The sequence below is a fragment of the Spea bombifrons genome, chromosome 1 (assembly GCF_027358695.1).
Source record: "Spea bombifrons isolate aSpeBom1 chromosome 1, aSpeBom1.2.pri, whole genome shotgun sequence".
NCBI lineage: Eukaryota > Metazoa > Chordata > Amphibia > Anura > Pelobatidae > Spea > Spea bombifrons.
This window is the reverse complement of record NC_071087.1, coordinates 97,429,624-97,455,594: the sequence shown is the minus strand read 5'-3', so window position 1 is coordinate 97,455,594 and position 25,971 is coordinate 97,429,624. Positions and strand designations below refer to the sequence as shown.

At 39.2% G+C, this 25,971-nt stretch overlaps 1 protein-coding gene across 1 annotated transcript in view; it reads right to left on the bottom strand.

Annotated features, from left to right (window-relative positions):
* Positions 1 to 25,971, bottom strand: part of PTPRD (protein tyrosine phosphatase receptor type D) — a 691,347-nt gene that overhangs the window by 357,591 nt on the left and 307,785 nt on the right. Inside the window, exon 7 of the mRNA XM_053465969.1 lies at positions 7,962 to 8,010. The gene's annotated coding sequence lies outside the window, so the exon portion shown is untranslated. The remainder of the gene's footprint in view (positions 1 to 7,961; positions 8,011 to 25,971) is intronic.

Below are 25,971 nucleotides of genomic sequence, written 5' to 3'. Positions count from 1 at the left end.
ATAAAACATAGTTTTACGTATATGGTAAATAAAATAATGAGGGAATTTGTGTTTTTGTTTTGGGTATTTTTTTTTTTACCATTACACCAGTTTGGGCTTCTATGTACTAATCTATGTACTAAATACATTTGCTTTATAAGTACCATTATAATGGTTTTGACTTCATGTCAGAATCCTATCGGATTTGCAACTATAAAGAAGACTTGTCTTTACATGGTGAATAAAAAATAATACCCATTAAAGGTAGATATATAGAACTAATAGCTTTCCTATTGAGAAATAAAAATGTGAATTTGTACAAGTCATATACATAAAAAGTTATATAATCACATATTATATAAGGCATACTCTGCTGCACTGCAGATGGGAAGCCGTTGAATTTGTAATTTAAACTCAAGAAGACTAATGGAAGGTTTAAATATTTTCATTGGCTCTTTAATGACCCATGATGTCCATCCAAAGTAATGAGCTAAAACATTTAAATTGCTTAGTGGCGTTGATAAAGTAGAACATATCAGCTGCACAAAAGGGAAAAATGCTGAGACAATGATAAGTTACGGAAATTGCAGAATAAAATATACTCCACTGCTCAATAACCTTCACGTTTTGCATGATATTGCGTTGGTGCTATGGACATCCAGAATGTAATAGTCACAAGCTATAAATATAATTCCCTTAAAATAACATGAACAGACTATAGGCGGAGAAAATATAATCATGTACACTAAAGCAGACTTTTCTTAGGAAAAAGCTCCTCTAGGAATACACTATTTGTTTTTAAGTCTTTTTTTTTAGTTGTGCTAAGGCATGGCTAAACATTGACCGTTTTTCCATATCTAGATTCCATATTCCAATGATTTTACATAGTTTTAGTGTTCTCGTCATATGAAGAAATTGTTGGGTAATCCAAAGTATATAATATATGGAAACAATTAAAATGGAAAATCTCATAGGAATCAGCACTTCAGTTAAATCATTGTATAAATCCATATTGCTTGGTCTAATTCTTGTGCTTCATGTCCCCCTTCCCTGCTTAAGACAAGGCAGATGACTGATAAGATGGACAGCCTTGATGGGCCTTCAACTCATCCCCATCCAAGCCGTCCTCTCCTATTGTCTCACTCCCCTCAACCAATGACTAGATTGTAAGCTCGCAAGAGCAGGGCCCTCTTCTCCTTTGCACCAATTTGTTATTGTATGTGTTATTGTATGTGTTTATAAATTGTTCTAATGAACAACGCTGCGGAATCGGACGGCGCTTTATAAATAAATGTAATGTAATGTAATGGGCCAAAAAGTTCTTATCTGCTGTGAAATTCCATGTTTCTATGCTTCCTTTTTGTCAATGTTGTTATATATGTGTATATTGTGGAAGATGTTATTCGTTTCTCCACTTTGTTGATAGTAATACACTTGGCTTCAAATCAGAGAACAACTTTGTGTTAATGCATGTGATGGTCCAAAATGAAATAATTTATGAATATAGTATTATAAATCTTAAGAAATGTTTGACTTTTCTGTCAACCTCTGGATGTGTTTTGGTTGGTCAAATCTATCTCCTTCTTTGAGTAAAAGGGGAATTATTAGAACTATTTAATTTAATTGATAGCTTTGGTTTTAAATTATTTTGACATCTTTGAGAAAACTTAGATTAGCCTGTTTTTCTTTTGTCAAACTACTTGTCACTACTTACAGGTCTCAGCATCCAGGGACCAGCAACATATTCCGGAATGGCAGGTCCAGGGGACGGCAGTCCCCTGCCACAAAAACAGGGGACACATTGTAATCAGCTGTGGTTTCTGAGAGCTCCTAGGTGCGTCCATTATCGTCTTCCCCCTACACTAATATACACTAATTATGCAGCTGCTTAATATGATTATATGAAGCCTAATCATATTTTTCAAAAATCTGTATTATGATTATATAGTACATCGATGACTTGACATTTTCAATAATTGCCATTGGGTCAGCTCTTTGGATTTTGCGGCAGGTTTTTCCTTCTGAGCTTCATTTTTCACTGAATCCAATGCATGAATGTTTTATCTGTGGCCACAACCATGAAAATTCACTTTAAATACACAGTGGATGTAGGTTAATTACCTTAGCATCTGCAAACTCTAATATCAACACGGTTTGCCATCTGGAAATATTATCTAGGTAGAATGATGGTTTCAGGCATTAGGGTGCGTGCCAAAGTAACTGATTTTGGATAGATGGCATATAATAATAATTCAGAGGTATTTAGGTACTTTCATTTAATAACATTTCTGAAATGATTCTGGATGTGTGCGTATTGGAGCCCAATATCCATTTGTAACTGTTTAGGAATTGAAAATGATTAACATCATATCCATTGTACCATATGTGACTGACAACTGAACTGCCTACCTGGTCTAATCTGCCGAATGCAAATCACTTCTTCATTTTGATATCAGTGTAAACAATAATTAGACAGATGTTGAATTCAGCTCAATGCAACATATTATTTGTTGGTTTTTACAGCTAGCATACAGTATATTGGAAACAGCTGAACATTCCGTTCACTCAGTTCTAAAATATGGTGCAATTCATAAAACTGTTGATTTATTTACCTGAATCTGATAGATTGGCATAGCTGCCAACAGTCCAAAATCTGCTGAAACAGTCCAAAGCCTCCTGATTATCAGGGCCACTGACAGATTGTATGACAATGCTTTGAGAATGTCTCAAGATGTGGGAATGTGGTGTATTTCGGCTTAGCATTGCCCTAGCACTGACCCGAGGCAGCATCAGCTCTGCCGAGTGCCAAAGTTTGATGTCACTTTGCCTCAGGGCAATGCACGGTGCTGGGTAGCCCTTCATAGTCTCAGAAAAAAACAAACCAAAACAATATTAACTGAAAACTATACAACTCTAGCCAGCACTTAAAGCCTACAGAAGTGGTGTATTTTATTAGAGCAGAGCCAAAAGCAATTAGCAAAATGCTAATTGGCTTTAAAGTGCATCCATCATGTCAAAAATGACAATGTCACATTGTAGTGGGTAAATGTTCATACATACATACATTTATACATTTCTCTAAGAAAGTGTAAAGATACTTTAATTCTCCCATTATCACTACCCAGGCATGAAGCCAGCAAAGATCTAAAATACAAATATTGCCATTTGGTGGGCTGTAGGGGCGTGCGCCCACCCACAATCCTGTCTATCCTGTCCCAGAATGTTTTGTGTGTGACTGCAGTATTATGGGATAGAAATTAAGACAATCTGGGTGAGTCGCATGTAAACCCAGCAGCCATATTAATAAAAAATCTGGTGCCCTTAACTGCACTCTAAGTTTACAGCGATGAATTAGAAACAAAAGATGCAATTTGAATCAGAAAACAATTTAATGTCGCCAAATTTATAGTATCAGCTAGAAACACAGTATTTGACCGCAGATAAGAACTATTTAACCCATTTAATCTGCCAACTTTCCTGATACAGAGACCCAGACCTTAGTCAATTATTATTCTTTACTTAGATTCGTGTGTTTCACTGTATTAGCTTCTGCCACTTCTGATGGGAGGCTGTTCCACGTATTTACCACTTATTTACAACTTCCATTTACTTTTTTCCCCTTGCACATGAACTCACTTTGTGTTTATGCTGTTGCTTCAAAGAGGCTCATAGGCATTATCCGGTAGTTGAAACAACTTCCAGTGGTTCGTTATACAGTATATAAGTTATAAAAATCTGGGCTAAAACTATATCTTAGCCATTGCTTTCAAGTCCAATTCCTGTATAATTATGAAGTTTAAAAACATTACTCCAATTGGGAAATAGGTTCTATTACATGATCTGTAATTTCAATGGACTTTTTGCCTGTATAGTTCTTGTCACCGTTTGATAAATTTAGGCCAAATTAGTATTTTCCATGCTTGGAAAAGAACATAAAGTAGTGCACCTGCAGTTTAATGCATTCCTTTCTGTATGCACATTGAATTTTAAACGTCCTTGTTTCATGTCACAGGGCACATTTTCGGTCTGGTGTGGTGCATTTAGAAAATAGCAGCAGGTGTGCTTTGCTCCAGACAGCTTCCTTTTAGATATATATATAACATATTTTCTGTTAGTCTTTCAACATTATAAATAATTGATTTACACACAGATAACAATAATGCAAAGAGGATATACAAATGGCATACACATATATCTCTATAGCTAGACCCATCCATATATATGCACAAAAGTATTGGGACACCTGACCATTACACCAACAGGGACATTTATGACATCACATTCTAAATACATAGATATTAATATGCAGTTGGTCCCCGCTTTGCAGCTATAACAGCTTCCACTCTTTTTGAAAGGCTTTTCACAATATTGTGGAGTGTTTCTGTGGAAATGTTTGCCCATTCATCCAGTAGAGCATTTGTAAGGTTAGGCATTGATGTTGTACAGGAAGGTTTGGCTCACAATCTCCATTCCAATTGATCCCAAGGGTGTTTGATGGGGTTGAGGTCAGGGCTCTGTGCAGGGACCAGTTCCAAGTGGACTAAGATGACAACCTCGATGAACACAAATGGTGAGGAATGGACCCCTCATATGAAGTAGCAGACAAGAAACCAGGGGTTTAACTATTTATTGAGCAACTTGATTACCCTACAAGACTATGGGTCGCAATGAATGGAAAAGCATAGAAAATAATAAAAATAATAGAATAATAGAGAGAAACAAATCAACTTGAGTTAACCAGGCGTTTATCAATAACTGTCTCAATTGGTTATCAACTATCGCCTATAATTGCTCTTACTGTCTACACACCTAGAGATATTAGCGTAATTTATCGTAGTAAGAGTAAGGTGGCCTTACACAAAAGCCCAGGTGGGCGTTGGTCCCCTTTGACCAAAACAAGAACACTGCAGGGACCCACTAAGTTAGATATAACAAGAGAGCCTGCAGTATATATCCACTTTTGCAACCAATGGTTTTGGTGTCTCTTGACAGTGTGAACCCCCCCACACACACTTTTATACCACAATTATCCGAGTCCGAGACACCCCTAATCTCATTTTTGAGGTGCTTTGTAGACATATGTTAACATTCGCATATTATTCCACAATATCACCAAGATATTAGAGGGCTACCCCAGACTAATAGCTTTTCTATCACAAAGTATATTCTTTGGCATAGAACTTATAGACATCTCAAAACATTGATACATGAGGGTTCTCAGGCAGCTTTCTTAAGCTCTGAACTACTGGTTGACATGGAATGACCTCCTGGGCGTTTTGCATTGTCATTCATTCTTGCTGAAGGGAGTTAATGACCAAAGCTATTTTGCAATTCTCCTTTGGTAAGATAGCTTACGCAGTTTATTTTGCCAATTTCTCCAATATCTTTCTTCTGGTCCGGCATCCCTTGCTTTATACTAATCTGCAGATCAGCTTTAATGAACATGGTAGACTGTTCTACTAGTGGTGGTTGTAGCGTGTTCCTGGACCTGACTCCTGGCTGGATTTGCTTTTCTCATCAATAGATCAAGTACAGTCCACTTTTGAAGACTGGGCACTGGGCATTCTGCATCGCCCTCCAACCTTCTAGAGTGGTTATTTTGTCTCAGAATGCTGAAAAGAGTGCATTAGGGTCCTGCCACAAAGCTTTAAACTCTTGCTGCCATCTTGGCCTGCAGTCGGCCATGCTCCCCCATCATTGTACATTTTTATGAGAAACTTCTATTAAAGGGCCAAGGGTATTCCCATGAGATATTTCTGATATTTTTAAAAAGACTTAAATTTAACATACAACCAATAGATTGTGTGACTCTGCATTATATGTCATTACTATAATGTTCTCATTAAGTCTTTCATACGGTTTAACCCACCGCCACTGGAGCTGCTATGAAAGAATTAATGAGAGCATTATAGTAATGACACATAGTAATGGCTCTTAATTAAGAGCCACGTTCTCCAGCAAAGATCACCAGCACCAATCACACAATGCAGCAGGCAGAACTTCCGTAAAAGGGCGGAGCCTAAGGGCACGCCCTCTCCCCGACTGAAGAAACGGTAAAGGGTGCGCCCAGAGGCTCCGCCCTTTTGCTAAAGTCCACCAGGCAGCTAGAATAAAAATTACCGAAGCATTTTCTGCACCTCTTTTTCTCCAGGAATCTATCTGTATTATTCTGGCCTCTCTTTGGACATCCGCAAAAATTCAATAGCTGCTCTGCACATGTTTTTCCATGTAAATTTAGATCAAGTTCACATATTTCAAGCAACACTCTTTAGTATTGAGGCAGCACCCCTTCCAGAGACTATGTCATGTGTAGCATGTGTCCAGCACCTGTTAAGATGTGTAATGCTTATTAACTCTAAAGGAGTTTTCAACAGTCTGAATAGTGATTTTATTAAAAAACATGTTTGTGTGAGACATAAAGCCATGTGGTCTTATTATGATTTTAAGGTTTCTTCCAGTATTATGTGCTAAGTCTGTTAATGGCAAGTGAGTCAGTACAAGGGCAAGTAGTAAGGGATTTTAAACATGCATGGGACTGGCATATGGCTAGGAGTATTACATGGTTTAAGTGTTTACATTGTGAAATACAGGCTAGATTGGGCAATAGTTCCTATCTGACTTCAAATTCTACGTTTCTACTAAATCCCATAAAGAAAGTGAGGCAAAACCTAAGACACAGCTTGTAGCTGCACTACAGAGTGCTTTGTTAAACCTTAACAACTTTTGGTTATGTCCTAAATCTTCAAAACCTAAAAATAGTACTTACTTTTAGATAACAATGGATACTTAAAGGAATCATGGCTGACAGTAGCCTAGATTCATGGCAGGTGACACTTACACTTGTGTTTTTTTGCTTTCCTCTTTCAAAACTTTGCTAATGGAAGCCATTTAGAATCTCGTAACGCCATTGCACCCTTTCTTGACATAAAGGAATGCTTCCTGATTACAAATTGAATCAAGTAAGTTTATTTCTGCAAGTTATTGGCTTAACTTGTTGAATGGGTCATTAACCAAACAATAGTAATATACTTTGTTGCATCTGCTAACACCCCATTAATAAGATGGACTTAATGAACCCTGGGCAAGACTGGGATGAGTGGAAAACGGTAAATTGTCAAATATATCAAATGAGCTTATCCAGGCCATGTGTACTAAACAGACTAGTTGATTACATATAAACTAGAATAAAAAATGTAAATGTAATTCAAAGATTTTTTCAGTACCACCAATTTGAGGGGCAGTAGGTGGCATGTTACATAATAATAATAACGATGATGATGATAATAATAATAATTATTATTATTATTAATTAATAACAAAACGGCATGTAGTTAGCCATTGTAATTTGGGAGAAATCAGTTAGTGTAGCCTGTGGCCCCTGAATAAATGTGAGGGAGTAAGTGTTATGTAAATAGGAGAGCTGGCCCTTGTATCAAGCCCTATTCCTCACCCCTAGTCACACGAGGTGCAAGGTGCCCTGCTATCACCGCAGGGTCACGTAACATCAGGTTAGATGACTACACTGAGCTCCCACAGTGTGTAACAGCCCACTATCTGCTGAATCCATGGTGATCTCTTCTGTTCATATAGCATGCCCTTATACAATAACAAACAGTATATTAAACAAGTCACAGCACAGTATCACATATGTATCTTCACCCAACTGTAAGATAAGTCATACTGCATATTAAAAACCAAGAAACCTTTTACACTTCTAGACTTCTAGTGCATTACTAGTGAAATAAAACTCATAATAAATACAAGATATTAGCAGAAAAAAAATATCATCGCTGAAACCCAAAGAACTAAGATATCTATATTATATAACAGATGTCAGAATGCACAACCCCAAAAGGAGCAATAATACATTCAATATTCATTTGCCAGAAAAAGCTACAATCAACCAAATATTACTTTTTGTTAAATATTGTTTTTTTATTTTTTTACTATACATTTTTATTATTAAAAAGTTGTTTTCCTACCGTGACTTGCAGGTTTGGAATTCAGTATAAAAATTCTCCACCCTGAGACCTGTAAGAAAAAAAAATATTTATAACTTCAGCGCGAAACAAAATACAATAAAGCAAACGTTGAATCAATACTTAAGGTAATTAATAATCATGTACAATATGATAACGTCAATTAGAACAAACTATGGAAGCGGAAAACTTTGATTGAAACATATTATTTACCAGAAATGCAGCTCAATAATGATTTTGCATTCCGACATTTGATTTTTTAGTTCAATAGGCACTGGGAAGCTTTGACAATATATGACCTGTTTCACTAATGCTTCTGTGCAATATCATTCTCGTGATCATTCACATTGCTGTCACTACATGAGACATACGGGCACCAGATCAAAAGCTGACATTTCAACGCTATGATAATTAGTTCCACAAAACATTTCTTTTATGAATTCATTGGTACTAGAGTAATAGTAAAAAAAAAATCCAGTGTCTATGCAACTGAGATTTGACAGGCATGGCCTATGATGTCATGGAAGAGAAGCTGGTTCTGAATTGTGATGTCTGACAGATTTACATTATTTCCTTGGTATTCACCAGTTTATTTACATGCTGTCTCTTCAGCAAAGGAGAAATATCTTATATCGCATAATTTGGAAACACAGCTCTTCAGATGACTTTGTCACGGCAAAACATAGAAATAATGCAATTTCCTTTAATCATTGGCAGTAAAATCTAATCTCAGGGTAATCCTAAATTCCTTGAGGAATAGCTAATTAGCTAGTTTGAATAGTCTTCATAACTTGGTGTTAAAGAGCGAGGCACATTGTTTAAGTGGGTTCAAAGGCTAAAAGACATTACAGAAATTATCATATCATGTTTTTTTTCCCAGCCTTTGTAAGAGAACAGAACAAAACTAAAATTGTCGGTTTTTTATGGTCCTGATTGATATGCAGATTATGGACAAAAAGAACCCTGACCTTTCTATTCTGTAGAGACAATGCAAATCCTTACACAATCTTTCCATTTATACCAAACACATTTCTGTTCCAGGGATAAAAACACCTTGATTTCAGATACATGCAACTTATCAGCAATATGTATTTAACTCTTTTAGCGTAATTTCTTTATAGTTATATAATTTTAGTCCTACAAAAACATTGGTAATTGTTTCTTCACTTCAAACACTCAAATCTTGAGGATACATTATATATATTGTAAAGATTTTTGTATGTGTAGAATTTACACGCATTATAAAGTTTTCTCACTCGGGGAACATTTGGACTCTACTATATTTTGTATTGATCAGCTCGCTCCCTTCTTCCCTCTACCATCCCCATCCTGGTTGACATCAATATACCTACCAACAATTCCTGTTTCTCTACTACCTTTAATCTGTAATGCCTGACCACCGCAAACTACGATAGCTACCAAGCTGTCCTCATCCACCTATGTACTGTCTCCCAGTTTTCCAACAGCTGCCTCTGTCTGTCTTACCACCACCTCCTCACCTGCAACCGTGCTGTAACTCCCACCTAAAATATAGAAAAACTTAAAAATCTTAAAAATTAAAACCTCTTCGATCTTCGCCCCCAAAATAACTAACACACTTAAAAAAACTTTTCATGGCATAATACAACTGTATGGCAGCCTCAGTCCTAGATACTCTTGCTCCTGCTATTGCAGGCCACTACCATGTTCATCTCAGCCATAGCAATCCAAACAAACCTATGTTAGGTATAGAATATAATCCAATATAATCATGTAATTGTAAAGACAAAATTTACACAATAGACTTGTGCATTCAGTAAATTCAGCAATTCGGATGAAGTCCACAAAATGAGGCCAGATCCCCCATGAATCAGAAGAAAACAAAGTTAAAAGCTCAGAATTTTCATAAGAAATTTGTTTGTCCACATTCGCTCATGTTCTCATTCTTGTTCAGTCTCTCTCACGCCCCCTACCTTCTCTGCCTAAAACTTTTGCTTCAGCCAACAACTGCTGCTTCCACATCTTCTTCCGCATCTTCATTTTCTATCTTCTCTCTTCTATCTTCTATATTTAATCTGCTATATTCTATCTTCATCTGCAGACATAACCCGACGGAAACTTACACCAAAATGGTGGCACTTGTGGTGACAACCTCTCCCTGATCCTCCAATTGGGGGAGAGGACATCACCGCAGGCGCTGTCATTTTGCCCTCACTTTATGATGACACCATTCATTATCACAAGGGCCACATACAGCTTGGTGAATTCTAATAGGACAACTATATTTTTTAATAAGTGGTTTCCAACTTGGGACCTTCGTTGCTAAACAAACACCACTATTACAGTGTTTTCAGTGATATTGCATCTCAAGCATCTCAATTAAAAACATTCCTTGGTTTCATCATTGACAGAAGTTTCTGATCTTTGAAGACTGGAGGTAGAAAAACAACACTTCTATATAACAATATTCAATTTTTACAAATGCTGATGAAATAGTAATGCCTGGAAAAAAAATTCTGGATAGTTACAAGAAATATTATTTTCATGTTTCTGTCATTATATTGACTCTTAAAACGGATTTTGTATTCTAATGACTTAAAGTGCCAGAAGGAAAACAAGTTAAAAACTGCACTTACTAAAACATAATTCTTTTAATACTTTAAGCGCCACGCGTTTGAATTACACATTGTGCGATGCTGTGTGCATAATTTCAAATAATGGCACATAAATTCACAGCCTGTCAATAATTCCAAAAGATATTTTAATAGTCTTGCATATGAGCTTTAGCCAGTACAATTTCCAGCTACTGAGAGACAATTAAAAAATAATCAGTATGTTGCAGATTGCTTGAGTTTGCATTCAATCACAAATGTGCACTTGGAAATAAGCTAAGCATCGTGGAAACAGTATAAACGGGCTCCATTTAGATTATCTTGCCTGATGTTGTAATTTACTTATATATTTTTTTTCCAAAACAGTATTCTAAATACCTCATTACTAATTATGCACCAACTCCCCAATACTATAATTTCTTGTCTTACAAACCCCTCAACCTTCTATATGAGAAAAATTGATTGATAATGGGGGGGAAAACCAATTACAATTAGCTAGTATTCTCTCTCTTTAAGATAAAATAATGAATAGCTTTAAAGGGGAAATCATTTTGCCTTCCTACAGATCAATAAAAAGGAGAATGTCTCATAACATTAAACTTGATGGGCAGCCAATGTGTGCTTTACAGGGTTGTAAACTTTCTGACAGTGTGTGCGCTACAAATACTTCCGAGTATATTGTAAATCTTTTTCATTACTGTAGCACAGAAACTATCCAATAATTTACCATTAGCAACGGTCCCTTGGCCTTTCCTGATTTTACCCAGGGCTAGATTGCCCATCGCAAATTGGGCAGCTTTTCAAGCCCAAATATTAGAAGCAGAAAGGGAGACGTGGAGATATCCCCTTTTATATCTCCATTCTGTATTGTGCACAGTACTGGAGACCCCCATCTCAAGGAGAATGAAGAAATTCTGGAAAATGTCCAAAATTGGCTACTGAAATGATACATGCTTTACAGGGTTAAAAACGATCAGGCACAATGATTAACTATTAGTACTATTGTATTAATACAAACATACTGGATTAGCATCAATTAACTATTGTTATATTGTATTTGTTTATATATCCAAAAGGCTACATCTTGGGATTTTTAAATCGAAGTACTTATTAGTACAGTGTCTGGTGCAATTGTCATTTTTGTTAATGTAATTGTGCCATTATCATTACCATCACCGCAATTACATCACTTTTACGCACTAAATGTGTTATCACCATAGCAAACAGTAGACTGGTCTAATCGGTGAGAACATTCCATTTGGTTACAAACATGTAAACTTTATACAACAATTCACACAAAACTCAAAAGTATTTTATTTACAAAAAAAAAAATGTAATACACATTATCTTGAAATATAATTAAAAATATTCTTCGCAGTATTTTGGTAACTTCCCATAGGTATGAATTTTTCATCAAAACAACGTCAGGTCATCAGGAGCAAATTATTTTTCTTCTAGCTGAGAAATTCCATTTCTCACAACAAAGAAGCAGTCGTTTTCGGAGGATACTGACAGTGATCTAATTCTTGCTTATGCTTCCTGAAGTCTTTGGATAGCACTGGTGTATCACATGCTTCTTTTATTCTATTTGACCATAAAGATGAGGAATAGTTTAGTGTCAAAAGCTATCAGAGGTTAGGTAAAAAAAAAAAATAACAAAGGAAAAAACACTACATAAGCTTGCGGATAGAAAGTCTTTGGCGAATAGGAAAAATAATGGACATTTTCCTGCTACAAAGAGCCATTGCAGGAGATCAGTAGAAAATCGAACTGTACATTATCTTAGCTAGATGTTTGCACGTATATAATGTATTTATGATATTCATTGTTGCAAAAGTGTGCATAAAAATGTTATATTGATTTTATGTGAATATGTTATACTTTGTCCTATTCAACCATTAATATTCATGGATGCATTAAAAAAGGGCGTTTTTTAATGTAGATGGAAGTACTGCGTGGTTGTTGAAGATTGTATTGAATTTCATGGGGCAACCTTCTTAATATTGGTTTTCTTAATACTGCTACTAACATTCAGTAATATAATGGTAGGTCACTTGACCCATAAAACAACCAAGATTACTGCTTGACACCTGTATTCATATTACAGAGTGCACAGAATGGCCACATATACAAATCATTTTAATGGAATATCTCTTAGTCTTTTACTCAGGGCCACCATTGGGGGGTACAACCCTTACAACTGTAAGGGGCCCAGCTGTTCTAGGGGGAAGACAAGGGCTCAATCGTTTATTCTTTAAAAATAATGCTTGGCGTCAGCTTTGCTGAGTTCATGATAAGAATGCAAAGCATCCACCAATTAAAGGGGGCTGGAGCAGAAGCCCTGACTAGAAAAGGGGTAGCAGGACAGTAGATGAAGTCTTTGCGCTGTTGCCTGATTCTACCGATGTGAGTGGGCATGACAATCAGCAAGCACAGCAGCAAGGTGGTGGAAAAAGCTGCAGGTAAGGTAGAGTGTATTTTGAAAACTATTTAATACAATTTGTGTCGCCTGTGTCTCCCAAACAGCTTGCCTGTGCCATCTGGTCCTCAAAAAGCCATTGTTATCACCAAACAGCTTGCATGTGCCAGCAAGCATGTGCACGTTATCCCTCAAACAGATTGTCTTTGCTTTCTTTGCCACTTAACATATTAACAGACAGCATGCATGTGCTAAAAAGATGAGTAGAAGAGAAAATCCTGGTGAGGGGTTATCTGGGGAGGGAGATGCACATCATTTGTTCTGTAAAGGGCCTTAATATGTCCGATGGCAGCCCTGCATTCAACAAATAGTGCCACTGAGCAGGTAGCTTTGAGTATTTGAAAACATGTATCTGTAATTTTGCTAATAGTAGATAAGTATCTGATTACATTCAGAGCTATATTTGAAAGAAACTGATACATTTGCATTTATTAATTCTTAATCAGGATGCATAAAAATAGAAACAGACAATTTATTTAACCTTTCCATGCAAATTGCACGTTTGATATTTTTAAAAGCATATAATTATGCACACAATAATATTCACATAATAATGGACAACTGTGCAATAAGATTATGCGGTATTTTCCAAAAAACAACCTGCAAACAAATTCCATTCTACATGAATGGAAGAAACAGCAAAGTACCCATAAATATAAACTTTTCTTGGCAGAATGCTTATTGAATTTTGCCACCTCCTTGTTATTATGTATTGAGTTTCAGCAAAATGTCTGTTAAAAGTAGAAAAAAACTGTGGAAGCTGATATGATTTAGGGAGGAAGGTACTATAAGAATAGCATTGATCACTTTGAAAAAAATGTTATTTGAAAGAAAGTGTAGTGGTACTATAGTATATATATTATTATTATTATTATTATTATTATTAATTGTTTTATATGGCGCCATCAAATTCCGTAGCGCTGTACGATGGGTAGACAAGACATAACATGTAGTATGTAACATAACAAATTGACTAACAGAGACAACAGGTGAAGAGGGCCCTGCTCAAGCATATATATATATATATATATATATATATATATATATATATTATAGTGCCACAACAGTTTCAAATAAAAATTTTTCTAAGTGATCAATGCTATTTTTATAGTACCTCCCTAAATTTTAAGAAAGCAGCTTGTACTTAAGTAATCATATTTAAGTCCATGGTCCTACAGTGGGTGACGCAATTCCAACCAAGGTCAATAAAAAGCAGATCTTTACTAGATCTTCTTTACTTAATAGAAGCCAGACTAAACGTTCTTCACTCCAGTGGGAGTGAAAAAACATTTCACTCCTAATTCTTGATAAGCTCCCAAACCTGTCTAGCAAAACACATACTTGTCAATATAGATGTCTTAAATAAAACTTTTTTTTTCAGATAAATTTCATTTTTTTTATTTGATTTTTTTCTTTACTTATAGGAGATGTCTATTCCTTGTGGTTTTCCAAAACAATCTACAGAAGAAGCAGAATAGAAATCCAATTCAAGTATCAATGGTAATCAAATCTTTCCCAAACATGACAATGACCCATCTAATATATTATGCATATCCATTCAGTATAGCAGCCCTGTAAAGCAAATAAATCATTCTCTGACCATCACTTCAGCAGCTAATGCAAGTAATTGGAATACTCATTTTAATAGGAAAATCTAATCAGAAAAATATGACTTGGCTATTACTGCTATGAGCTGAGCTAAATGTTTCCATCAAACATGGCTTTAAAAGTAAGGTATGTGAAAGCGTTTCCTCTGGCTCAGCAGACATACCATCTATTAAAGAAGTGAACAAGGGCAGAAGTCACTCCAAAGACATCTTTACCTTTCTGGTTTAATAAGGGAGCTTTTATCCTACATAAATTCTCACATTATATGTGTCAATCCATATGACAGTTTCATTTTGAATGTCATATTCCTAATATTTGCAAAATAAGCTCTGCCATGTCTATTTATTAGAAAAGAAGAACGTAATTGGGTTTGTTGAATAGGTATGTAGTAAAAACAAATTAGCAGAATAGCAATTTTGCATTGCTACCATTTAGCAGACAAATGACTTATTTTAATAACAAAAAGTTTGGTATACATTTACGCCAGTCAAAAAGCTGGAAAAACACAAATATGTAGAAAAAAAAAAGGAACAGTAGTGAGCGGTTCCTGATACTCCAGAGGAAGAACAATATCAGTGTGATATTGATTGGTGTAAGCACTAACACATGAAAAATATGGACAGTTTACTAAAGGAAAAAATAGGTATTTAATTAACAATCTTAAAAAACAATAATAGAAAATCAGTCTTTTACACCCAAATCTATAGTGTTTTAAAATCAATGTTCTCAGATTCCACCTGAAAACTGACATGTTTCACCATTCAGGCTTCCTCAGAGGCAAAAACATAAACTGCCCAGTTAGTATACTTTCGTTTAAAAGGTTGTATGGAAGAAGGGCCTGCCACACAGGGTATAATAACGGGTGTCCTGTGTGGCTGTAATGGCTTTTGGGAAATACAGTGGGACAAAAAAGTATTTAGTCAGCCACCGATTGTGCAAGTTCTCCCACTTACAAAGATGAGAGAGGCCTGTAATTTTCACCATAGGTAAACTTCAACTATGAGAGACAGAATGAGACAACAAAGTCCATAAATCACATTGTCTGATTTTTTAAGAATTTATTTGCAAATTATGGTGGAAATAAAGTATTTGGTCAATAACAAAAGTTCATATAAATACTTTGTTATATACCCTTTGTTGGCAATGACAGAGGTCAAACGTTTTCTGTAATTCTTCACAAGGTTTTCACACACTGTTGCTGGTATTTTGGACCATTCCTCCATGCAGATCTCATCTAGAGCAGTGATGTTCTGGGGCTGTCGCTGGGCAACACGGACTTTCAACTCCCTCCAAAGGTTTTCTATGGGGTTGAGATCTGGAGACTGGCTAGGCCACTCCAGGACCTTGAAATGCTTCTTCCGAAGCCACTCCTTCGTTGCCCGGGCGGTGCGTTTGGGATCATTGTCATGCTGAAAGACCCAGCCACGTTTCATCTTCAATGCCCTTGCTGATGGAAGGAGGTTTTCACTCAAAATCTCACGATACATGGCCCCATTCATTATTTCCTTTACACGGATCAGTCGTCCTGGTCCCTTTGCAGAAAAACAGCCCCAAAGCATGATGTTTCCACCCCCATGCTTCACCGTAGGTATGGTGTTGTTTGGATGCAACTCAGCATTCTTTCTCCTCCAAACACGACTACCAAAAAGTTCTACCTTGGTTTCATCTGACCATATGACATTCGCCCAATCCTCTTCCGGATCATCCAAATGCTCTCTAGCAAACTTCAGACGGGCCAGGACATGTACTGGCTTAAGCAGGGGGATACGTCTGGCACTGCATGATTTGAGTCCCTGGCGGCGTAGTGTGTTACCGATGGTAGCCTTTGTTACTTTGGTCCCAGCTCTCTGCAGGTCATTCACTAGGTCCCCCTGTCTGGTTCTGAGATTTCCCACCATTCTTGTGATCATTTTGACACCACAGGGTGAGATCTTGCGTGGAGCCCCTGATCGAGGGAGATTATCAGTGGTCCTGTATGTCTTCCATTTTTGAATAGTTGCTCCCACAGTTGATTTCTTCACACCAAGCTGCTTGCCTATTGCAGATTCAGTCTTTCCAGCCTGGTGCAGGTCTACAATTTTGTTTCTGGTGTCCTTCGACAGCTCTTTGGTCTTGGCCATAGTGGAATTTGGAGTGTGACTGTTTGAGGTTGTGGACAGGTGTCTTTTATACTGATAACAAGTTCAAACAGGTGCCATTAATACAGGTAACGAGTGGAGGACAGAGCAGACTCTTAAAGAAAATGTTACAGGCAGGTCTGTGAGAGCCAGATATCTTGCTTGTTTGTAGGTGACCAACTACTTATTTTACCGAGGAATTTACCAATGAATTAATTAAAAATCCTACAATGTGATTTCCTGTATTCTTTCCCCCCATTCTGTCTCTCATAGTTGAAGTGTACCTATGGTGAAAATTACAGGCCTCGCTTATCTTTTTAAGTGGGAGAACTTACACAATTGGTGGCTGACTAAATACCACTGTATGACTCCTAACTGATGTATTAATGGACTCGTGGTATAGTAAGGTAAAACACCTATGAAGGCGATGTACTGTAAGCTGAGAGTTGTGAAGTGGAGAAAATGTGATATAAATTCCTTAGGGATGAGAGAAGAAGGGGCAGTATCTGTTGCTCTGAAAATGTCGATACCTTGACCTGAATGAAGACTTGCTATATTTTTAGTGTTCTGGAGAATTGTAGGCTTGGTTTAGATCTCATTGTGCTTCTGTAGAGTAATCTTGTAATCATGGTTATCTTATAAGGCAGGAAGCATGTTAATGCATTTCAAGAGCAGATTAAAGAAGCCATCAAATTTAAAACCCAAATTGCAGAAATAGATTCAAAGAAGTAAGAAGGATTAAATAATAGCTTAGCATTTAAGGAATAACTCATAAAAAATCTTTATTTCTTAAATGTTATATGATTAAGATTATTCTGTGTAGAAGATAGAAAATATGATTGTATACAAAGATAGTGGTAAGGAAAACCATAGAGAAAGTGAAAATAAGAGACCCTGGATGGAATTAACACCACTAATATACCTGGGCAGGGGTAGACTTGTCATTAGTCCTGTTACCTGTTATGAACAGTGGTATATTTAGGTTTTGTGCTGCCTAGGCATGACCAAACTCACGCGCCCTCAACCTTAATTTACCCAACTCCTGCCCAGACACTTTTGGTGCCACACCTTCCTCTTTAGGCTCCACCTTTTCCTCTTTGAGTGCCGCCTCTCTGTATATTAAGCGCAGATGCAGATTAACTACTTTGTTTGTTGTGCACCATTTTTATCTAATTGGTTGAATTAGCACAAGGTCGGTCCATGATGTAAGCCCATATTTGTGCCCAAACATCTTAACACTACCATTTGTGCTCAAATAGCTTAACAGTGACATATTTGTGCCCAAACAGCTTAACAGTGCCATATGTGTGCCCAAACAGTTTGTCTCTGACATCTGTGTACCCCAACAGCTTAACATACAACCTTTGTCTCCAAACAGCATAACAGTGCCATCTTTGTGCCCAAAGAGCTTAACAATACCTTATTTGTGCCAAAACAGCTTGTTTCGGACATCTTTGTCTCCAGTGCAATCTTTGTGACCAAACAGCTTCCCAGGGTTTTCTCTGCCATGTTTCTCCCACACTTATAATACACATACAAACACTTACATAACCTAATGGACATACAGTCATACATGCATGCTACCATATATGCATTCTCATGTTTAAAGTGCGGCCCCAGGCCAAGTCAGCATAGGCCAATATACAGCCCTGGTTAAGAGTAAGAAATTCATAGAAACAGATAAGGAAAACCACCTTTTCATTGACCTAACATTAGGTAGAATGAAAACATTCTATTATTGAAACACAAAACATTGGGGGCACAGGACCATACTGGGAAGAAAAAACAAAATCTTATAGTGAAATATTTTCAATTCAAAGTAATAAAAAGTGTAAAAAATACACTCACAATTTCGAATAAATTCTTTGCTTATCTGATTCAGATTTCCAGATTGCAGCAAACACTGGAAAAAGGGTAGAGACACAAAACTATATAGCTTAAAACCACACAACTTGTGTTCCAGTGTATGGTATACCCAGAGAGTATAGAAAAGTATACAGTAAGTAGTAGATCCCCGGTAAACCTGTCAAAAAGTAATTGCAAAAGTGCCAAAATTACAAGCCCTTTTGGCCCTCGTTGATGAGGTAAAGTGGGAGGGGCTGTGTGTACGAGGGTGCATATCAATGACTGATATGTAGAAGTAGCTAAAAATGAAATGTGGTCTCATTGATGGTTATGGCTGTGATTTATGAGTCCAACAACCTGTAGGGGTTTTCCTTATTTTTTTTCACTCTGGCCAATCAGCATTTAGAAGTGCACTGAGACCATTTGTGAGTGTTGGAGTGTAAGCTAACAGTAAGAGTTAGCTTAGCAGAGGATGAGATTGGTGTCCATTGCTCATATACAATACTGTAAGTTAACGAATGAAATAATAATAATAGTTTATTTTAATGCAGAACATTTACTGGTGGAGTTGTAGTGTATGTAGTATACCACCATAGGGACTGTATCAGACATTTTTCACAATGTATTTTAGGGCAAAACCTCTAGTTTCTGGTGAAAACACAAACAAATATCTGTGACAAAATTGGGTATTTGACTATGCTTGCACACAGTGTGTTTTAGTTGTTTATTAAAGACTTTTCTTTTCCTTGTTTTTTTTTTGCTGTACTCTTTACTTTACATATATAATCCTCAGAGACTGAATATGAAAAGCCTGTAGTGGCTTAACTACTTTTCAATAGTTTACCTTGTTAAAGGATAATCTTTTTTCATAATTTGTAACTTAAGATATACCTTTTCTGACTACTGCAGCATTACAGGTCGTGTGTTCCCATTAAGTGCTGATCTGTGTTCTGTTCTAATTTGTAGCTTCCCACAAAAGGGTATATTTAAAGGTCAAAATTAAGGGCAATTCATTTATCCATATTATTAAGAGAGGATATGCACCATTTCCTACAGTTTATTCACAATTTAAACTTGGTAAATCTAAAGCTAGTTTTATGTTAAGCTACTATGATATATATGGAATGTGGTATATCATTTTATAGAAGGTTTATAATGCTTGCTTCTTATAGGTTCTATTTGCCCTTAGCAAGAAATCCCCATGGAAAAATATTTGATTGTTAGGTTAAATAAAGTACAGTTTCTAATGTAAGTGAAGGGCCCGGATTTTCTTAACCAACTATATATAACAGATAGACAGGCCCGGACTGGCCATCGGGCACACCGGGCACTTGCCCGGTGGGCCGGGCCACGGCAGGGCCGCATTGACTTAGGGGCTGATGGAGCTGCAGCTACCCTACCTACGGCCGCATTAACGCAGGGCATAAGGGGCACCTGCCCCTTAAGCCCGCCGCAACTGCGACCGGGTCCGCCACTCTAAGGGGCCGGGAAGTCCCCACCAAGGCCGGCCTTACGGGTCTGCGGCCGCACAGGGCTTAAATTAAAACATCGGGGTTTTTTTACTTTATTTAACATGGAGGATGTTAAATAAAGTTGAAAAAAAAAAAAACCCAGATGTTTTAATTTAAACCCTGTGCGGCCGCAGACCCGTAAGGCCGGCCTTGGTGGGGGCTTCCCGGCCCCTTAGGGCAGGGCCGACCTTTGGGGTGTGCGACCGCATAGGGCGCCACACTCCAGGGGGCGGCCGCCACACTCCAGGGGGCGGCCGCTCATCAGGGGGTGCCAACTTGCGGCACCCGGCACCCCTCCAGAGACGGACAGTAATGTCCGCCGCTGGAGGAGCAGGCTCGCAAGGGAGCGGTATCGGAGGTCTTTAACAGACCTCCGGTTCCCTTGAGTGATTTTAAGCCGGGTTCAACCCGGCTTAAAATCACTCAAGGGAGCCGGAGGTCTGTTAAAGACCTCCGATACCGCTCCCTTGTGATCCGCGCGGCAACAGCTGCTGTGCGCCGGGGTTTGTTTTCAGATCCCGGCGCACAACACTGAAGCTGGGGGCTTCACACTCCACACTCCAGGGGGCGGCTGCTCATCAGGGGGTGCCAACTTGCGGCACCCGGCACCCCTCCAGAGACGGACAGTAATGTCCGCCGCTGGAGGAGCAGGCTCGCAAGGGAGCGGTATCGGAGGTCTTTAACAGACCTCCGGTTCCCTTGAGTGATTTTAAGCCGGGTTCAACCCGGCTTAAAATCACTCAAGGGAGCCGGAGGTCTGTTAAAGACCTCCGATACCGCTCCCTTGTGATCCGCGCGGCAACAGCTGCTGTGCGCCGGGGTTTGTTTTCAGATCCCGGCGCACAACACTGAAGCCGCGCCCACCGCTGTCCGTGCCCTCTGACCCGGAAGAAGACAGAGAAGACAGAAGAACTGAAGAAGAGGAAAAGAAGCTGAAAGAAGAAAGGAAAGGTAGGAAAGCATTAAGTGAGAGTGGATTGGTATGTGTGTGGATCAGTATATATGTGTGGATTGGTATATATGTGTGGATTGGTATATGTGTGTGGATTGGTATATATGTGTGGATTGGTATATATGTGTGGATTGGTGTATGTGTGTGGATTGGTGTGTATGTGTGGATTGGTATATGTGTGTGGATTGGTATATATGTGTGGATTGGTATATATGTGTGGATTGGTATATGTGTGTGGATTGGTATATGTGTGTGGATTGGTGTATACGTGTGGATTGGTGTATACGTGTGGATTGGTATATGTGTGTGGATTGGTATATGTGTGGATTGGTATATGTGTGGATTGGTGTGTATGTGTGGATTGGTATATGTGTGTGGATTGGTATATGTGTGTGGATTGGTATATGTGTGTGGATTGGTGTATACGTGTGGATTGGTGTATACGTGTGGATTGGTGTATACGTGTGGATTGGTATATGTGTGTGGATTGATATATGTGTGGATTGGTGTGTATGTGTGGATTGGTATATGTGTGTGGATTGGTATATGTGTGTGGATTGGTATATATGTGTGGATTGGTGTGTATGTGTGGATTGGTATATGTGTGTGTGGATTGGTATATGTGTGTGGATTGGTGTATATGTGTGGATTGGTATATGTGTGTGGATTGGTATACGTGTGGACATGGGCGTAGGAACCCCTAAAAATCTGGGGGGGATAGCATTTTTACTGGTAGGGTATACCTGACCATTTCACCAACAGGGATTTTTATGACATTGCATTATAAATACATAGACATTAATATGTAGTTGGTCCCCCTTTGCAGCTATAACGGCTTCCACTCATCTGGGAACGATTTCCACAATATTTTGGAGAGTTTCTGTGGGGAATTTTTGCAACCATGCCTTTATGGACCTTGTTTTGTGGGGCACAGACCTTCCCCAAAACTGTCCCCACAAAGTTAGAAGCATAGTGCTGTCCAAAATGTCTTGGTATATCACCTTCAGCTCATAAAAGGTTCTACTAGATGAACGGGAATTCCCACAGAAACAGAAAAATCTTACAACCACAGATGGACCCCACTGGACACGGCCACAGAAACTACTATGATGTATTGAAGGACCCATCTAAGACTCCTAACACGTCATGCACACAGGAACATATCCATACACTTAAACACTTGAATAACATACACACACATGCACACACTAACATACACACACACACACACAATAATACACCCAAAAAGATTCCCACCCTAATATACCTAGACACATGCCCACCATAACACACCTGAAAACAGACTAACATACCCACAAAAACAGATGTGCACAATAACATACCCACAAACATACGCTATCACACCCAGACACACATTCACACACATCATTCACTTACTCTGCCTACCCCTAGATTTAACACGTGGCACTTTGTATTAGTGATGCCCTAGACCAAGTAGCACCCCGCAATATTCTCTTGTGTCCAAGTGCTACATACAGTGACACACACACTCATTTTAACGAGAAATAGGCCTGGATTTAACCCTAGGCGCCCCTGAGTTAAACATGTGTTACAGGGAATCATTCTCTTCCCTTTAAGTACGACACGCCTGCTCATACACACACATATGCACTGCTCTTACGCATGCCTGCCCACAAAAACACACATATACGCTGCAGTTTCCTGCACATACACACTTGCCAGTACTCACACATATGCACTACCCTTATACACGCCTGCCCAAACATACATAAACTGCTCACACACACATGCCTCCCCATAAATATATACTGCCCTTGAACATACTTACACAGACGTATACACTATAAGACAAATACACTCCTAATATACACACATATACACTGCCCATACACACATACACATATACACTGCCCATACAGACGTACCCATACACACTGCCCATACAGACGTACACATATACACTGCCCATACACACGTACACATATACACTGCCCATACACACGTACACATATACACTGCCCATACACACGTACACATATACACTGCCCATACACACGTACAGATATACACTGCCCATACACACGTACAGATATACACTGCCCATACACACATACACATATACACTGCCCATACACACGTACACATATACACTGCCCATACACACGTACACATATACACTGCCTATACAGACGTACACATCTACACTGCCCATACACACGTACATATATACACTGCCCATACACACGTACACATATACACTGCCCATACACACATACACATATACACTGCCCATACACACGTAAACATATACACTGCCCATACACACGTACACATATACACTGCTTATACACACGTACACATATACACTGCCTATACAGACGTACACATATACACTGCCCATACACACGTACACATATACACTGCCCATACACACGTACACATATACGCTGCCCATACACACGTACACATATACACTGCCCATATACACGTACACATATACACTGCCCATACACACGTACACATATACACTGCCCATACAGACGTACATATATACACTGCCCATACAGACGTACACATATACACTGCCCATACAGACGTACACATATACACTGCCCATACAGACGTATGCACATACACTGCCCATACACACGTATGCACATACACTGCCCATACACACGTATGCACATACACTGCCCTTATATGCGCGTGCCCATACACACACATATACACACCTGCCCTATACACACACATATGCCTGCCCAAGTGCCCATACACATTAACAGACATTGCCCGTATACATGCCTCACCATATATATATGCGCACACACACATATCTACCACCAGACCCCCCCTCGTTTTGCACATCAGACCCCCCCTTGTTTTGCACATCAGCCCCCCCCCCCCTCGTTTTGCACATCAGACCCCCCCTCGTTTTGCACATCAGACCCCCCTCGTTTTGCACATCAGACCCCCCCTCGTTTTGCACATCAGACCCCCCCTCGTTTTGCACATCAGACCCCCCCTCGTTTTGCACATCAGACCCCCCTCGTTTTGCACATCAGACCCCCCCTCGTTTTGCACATCAGACCCCCCCTCGTTTTGCACATCAGACCCCCCCTCGTTTTGCACATCAGACCCCCCCCTCGTTCTTCACATCTCTTACCTTTCTCTTCTTCCTTTCTGCTTTCTCTTCATCCTCTCCTTCTGGTTTGCCGCTCACTCTCAGTGCAGTGCAGCTGCGCACAGCTGTTTATGCTGAGCGCCGGGGCTGGGATATAAACGTCATATCCCATCGCCCGGCGCTCAGTGACAGAGATCACACCGGTAAGTGTGCCCTTAATGTTGGACTGGTTAGGGAAATCCGTGATCTCCCCAACCAGTCCTGCACGCTGCAGCTGCTGATCGGGCAGCTGTGCACCGAGGGCACTTACCTCACACAGCCCTGGGGGGGATTTCTCTATTATCGGTCCCCCCCGCATGATTTTCTGGGGGGGATCTGTCCCCCCCGTCCCCCCCGGTTCCTACGCCCGTGCGTGTGGATTGGTATGTGTGTGGATTGGTATACGTGTGGATTGGTATATGTGTGTGGATTGGTATGCGTGTGGATTGGTATGCGTGTGGATTGGTATGCGTGTGGATTGGTATATGTGTGTGGATTGGTATGCGTGTGGATTGGTATTCGTGTGGATTTGTATATGTGTGTGGATTAGTATATGTGTGCATTGGTAAGTGCGTGAGAGTGATGGGTGTTATGCTGTACCATTTCCAATGTCTTTTTCATGATCTAATTATGCTCTAAAAGTACATCATAACTCCCATCACTCTATACTGTTCCATACAGTGGCAGAGCTGGGAGGCAGAGGCCTTGCACCCCCACCGCAGGACTCCTGAAAGGTAAGTGAACTTCAAAGAGGGAGAGGGTAGATAGTTAGGAGGGGGTAGCTGCGGCGGGCTTAAGGGGCTCTGCGTTAATGCGGCCATATAGGACCTGTCAGTCCGGTCCTGACTGGGCCTATTTTAAGGTGGGGGCCTGGAGCTGCAGCTCCATCAGCCCCTAAGTCAATCCTGCCCTGGCACAGGCGCGGTTGCAGTTGCTGCTTGCTCCAGCAACAAGGTAAGTAGGGTGAGGGAGGGGGGTGCAGTGAGAAGGGGCAGAGGGGGTTAGATAGTGAGAAAGGGGGAGAGGGGATAGATAGAGGCGGTACATATTGAGAAGTGGGGAAGGGGGTTACATAGTGAGAAGGGGCAGATAAGATGAAGAGAGGGGGTAGTGTGAATGCGTATGAGAATTAATGAATAAATGTGTGGATGAATTGCTTGATTTGTGAGACTGCATTAATGAATGTGTTAATGATTTGTCTGAATGATTAAATGCAAAGATGGTACATGAAGGGTGGGCTTTAACAATAAATAAATAAATAAATATGGGCTGCTCAGGCTTAAATGCCCGGGCCTATTTTTTGTCCCAGTCCGAGCCTGCAGATAGATATAGATATTTCTATCACTTATGTTTCATATATCCCCTTTCTAATAATATGGGTAGCAATAATCTGATCTTTTCAGATTGGTATAATATCTTACCTTACATAATGTACTATCTTGTTGATCTGATAAAATATATTAAGGAAATAAGGTTCCGCTCATTAGCCATGTTGTAGTTCTAAGAAAATGGAAAAGAATGGCTGACCCCATATAAACATTGTATGGATAGAGCAGTCATGATTCCAAAATGCAAGACATTTGTATTTTCCTAATCTTCATGATCTGTCAGAAACTTAACACACATTGTTCAACGTAGTTCTTTGTCTGTATGTATTGACAACTGAAACAAGTGCCAGAAATCAAAGTAATTGTTGCAGTTCATTAATTAACCAGTTGGATGCTAAGCCTTAAGCCTACAAGTATGAAGGAAGCAGAACAATAGGAGC